The sequence below is a fragment of the Mus caroli genome, chromosome 16 (genome assembly GCF_900094665.2).
Source record: "Mus caroli chromosome 16, CAROLI_EIJ_v1.1, whole genome shotgun sequence".
NCBI classification, from domain to species: domain Eukaryota; kingdom Metazoa; phylum Chordata; class Mammalia; order Rodentia; family Muridae; genus Mus; species Mus caroli.
In genome coordinates, this window is record NC_034585.1 from 2444473 (window position 1) to 2447898 (window position 3426).

Below are 3426 nucleotides of genomic sequence, written 5' to 3' on the forward strand. Positions count from 1 at the left end.
CCCTCCCCTCCCCTCCCCTCCTCTCTCTCTCTCTCTCTCTCTCTCTCTCTCTTTCTCTGTGCCCGGAAGTTGGTGGGCTGGGGGCATAGCTAGGATATGTGCTCTAGGAACATAGCCAGGGTCCTTTACAAGAACAAGTGCTCTAAACTGCTAAGAAGATGACTAAACAGAAGGATGTATGTGAATGAATTTGTTTGAGTGTAAGGGCAATGGATGGGTGGACAGAGGGAAGAAAAAATGAATGCATGGATGCATAGGTGATGCATGTATGAGTAGAAAAATGTGGACATACAAAGATGGATGCATGGGTGGGTGGATACATGGTAGATAGATGATTGGAGGATGGGTAGATGGAATGATAGATGCATATATATATGTATATATATATATATATATATATATATATAATCATTTCTGCAACCTTCTGTCTACCCACCCATATTTCCTCACATGCACACCCATCATTCACATACATCCCATGCATATATTCACATACATTCTCATATATTTTCATATATACACATGCATATAGATGTATGTATACATATACATATGAATGGATGGCTTGGTGAGCAAATGGATGGATGGGTGATAGGATCTATGAGTAGTATGATGTGTGGATATGTGGGTGGATGGATTGGTGTGGGTGTGATTGAATGGATACTGATAGGTAGATGTGTATAGACAGATAGATTCATGGTTGCAAGGGGCAATGAGTAGTTAATATATGGAGGAATAGTAAGTGGATGGCTGAGTGAAGGGCTGGGTGTGTGGGTAGATGAATAGGTATGCATAGGTGAAAGGGAGAGTAAATCATGGGTGGCTGCACAGATGGACGCATGCATGAATAGAAGCTTGGACATATTATTGTTTGTTGGGGTAGAGAAGTATATGGATAGAAGGATGGAATATAGATGGAGGAAGAGCTTGTGGATGGAGGAATACATGGGTAAATGTGTGGGTGTATGTATGTATGTGTAAGTGAATGGGCAAATGGATGGGTAAACAGACATTGGTTCATGAGATTTTATACTGGTTAAAAGCTGTTACCTAAATAAAAACATAAAGCTAAAGTTTACTGAAGGGTGAGTGTACTGCCAGAGGAAGCTAATCCCCCTGTGTCACTTCAGAGTTCTGTGTTTGCTCAAGTATATCTACACCTCTTTCTCTCCAACAGTTGGAGTCCAGTAGGTGACCCAGATTGTACTAATTTATCAACACCCAGGGACTCACCAAATGGGAACATTTTCTATACCTGTGACCATCACAAGTATAGAAACACATATAAGAAAGGGTATACACTCTTAATATGTCTGCAAATAATATTTTCAATAAAGTCTGAAACTTGTGAACTGCTAAGTCTGGGTGCACATTATGTCACAGTTTCCCTGTAACTGGGCAATTCCTGAACCAGGCTCCCAGAATCCTGAAGACAATTTCTGCTTTTGTTGTTATTGTTTATTCCCCAGGGAAGAAACAGGTCATGGTCCACTTCATGTAGGGTACCCTGGAAGAAGTCTAAGCCCATTGGCAATCCTAGTTATTTTTATTTGGAAATGACTCCCTTTCAACACTGAATCTTATGAATTTTGATTTAGTTCACCTTTCCACTTGTGGTGCTGGGGCTAATGCCCAGAGCCTAATGTATGTGAAGCAGGTGATCTACCGCCGAGCTACACTCCTAGCCAAAATTCTCAGAGATGTGAGTGACAGCTGTATTCATTTCACACAGAAGGTCATCTCTCCTAAACTTCTGATCATCATGCTGTTGGTTTCCACAGAGTACTATAGGTTCAGAGTTGAAAGGAAATTGAGAACTTAGTTCATTCAATCTGGCTCCATTCCTGAAATTCATAATATTAGCCCTGAAATCTCAACTCCTCATATTTCCTGGGACCTCCTGGGACCCAGAAACCACAGTGTGTAGAGCAGAAGAGCAGAAGATGCCTCCAGATTCGGCGAACAACTTCCAGTCTTTACACAATGCACTCCTTCAAGCTCCGAGTCCAGTGGTCTCTTCTGAAATAAACAAAAGAGTCACACCTTATGTGCTGGAGGATGAAAATATTTAATAGACACTGTGAGGAAACGAGTTTTGCTTTCTCATTGTCTTCACCATAGTAAATTTATAATATGATCAGAATGTTTTCGACACTAGTTTTTATATGGTTTTATAATAGTGTTAGTATATCTCAAAGGGCAGACATAAGAGAACTAACAGAAATGGTGTGCATACATAGCACAAGTGTCTAGATTCTCCTTCTCATGTCCTTTCCTCTTTTCTTCTCTAGGAAACAGCTCAAAGACCTCATGAAAGTGGGACTTACAGCTTCCTTGATCAGGCTCAGCATTCAGTAAGTGTGACCCATTTGAGGTACTCATTGTGGAAATGCATGTGCTTCTTTGATCTCATCTCTAGCAGACTCTCTTCTGCATGCCTGGCAGTTCCCACAGAAACTTGCTGTGTGCCTGCTCTCTCTGCTTGACACTGCTGTGTTTGGTTCAGAGTGAAGAAGGGAGATTGCTCTGCAGAACCTCCTTCCAGCTCTGCCTCCCACCCCTGCAGTGAACATTGGGCCAGATCAGCATTTCAGTAGGTTAGCCCCACTGGTGTAAACTGAAGGTTCATATAAAATGCACTTTGCTTTCTTCCATTTCCTATGGTCTGCTCATGAGGGAAGGATGTGTCACTTTTCTCTGGTCAAGTGATGCTGCAGTGTGGAAAGAAAACCCAGCACACAGATCTGTTGATGACCTTGTAACTCCAGAGACATTCGGAAACAACTCATTTGTTCCTTTAGAGGTAGGAGGTTTGAGTGTGATACACAAAACTACTGCAGAAGAAAAATCTGTACTTTAAGATACAGAGGAATTTTGTTTAGAAATTTCATTTGTCTTTACCTGCTGTCTGCCTTTCCCAACATGCATAAGAATTTAGTTTGGTGAAGCTACCAGTTCTTTTTTCCAATTTCCCCCATTATTATCTGCTAGCATCTATGGCTAGAACCCATGAAGTCTGACTTGGGTTCTCCTCTTCAATAGTTCTGTATTGAAAAAAACAAAACAAAGCAAGTTTTAGCAATAAAATTGCTATCATTTAAGAAAACCATCAAAATCATCAAAGATTCAGGAGGATGACTTGAGGAAATACTTATCTTTCTAGATGTGACTTTCCTTACAGGCTTGGAATTATATAGTAGATCTGAGGGTAAAGGGGCTTCTGTGGTCCATGAAAAATCACCCTGTGTCAAAGCGAACAGGTGGAATTATAGATAGTAGTGGAGAGCTAGCTGATTACAGGGCTACTTTTTCTTGGGTGGTATTACATGGCTGTTCTTCTTGCTGTGAAATTTGCATATACAAGTGGAGAAGAGGAAGAGGAGGAGGGGAGGAAGATGAAGAAGGAGAAAGAGGAGGAGGAAGAGG

At 41.1% G+C, this 3426-nt stretch overlaps 1 protein-coding gene across 6 annotated transcripts in view; it reads left to right on the forward strand.

Moving 5' to 3' along the window:
* Rbfox1 (RNA binding fox-1 homolog 1) overlaps positions 1-3426 on the forward strand; it is a 1640850-nt gene that overhangs the window by 414155 nt on the left and 1223269 nt on the right. For all 6 annotated transcript variants that reach the window (XM_029470804.1, XM_029470798.1, XM_029470790.1 and 3 more), the window contains exon 2: positions 2292-2354. The gene's annotated coding sequence lies outside the window, so the exon portion shown is untranslated. The remainder of the gene's footprint in view (positions 1-2291; positions 2355-3426) is intronic.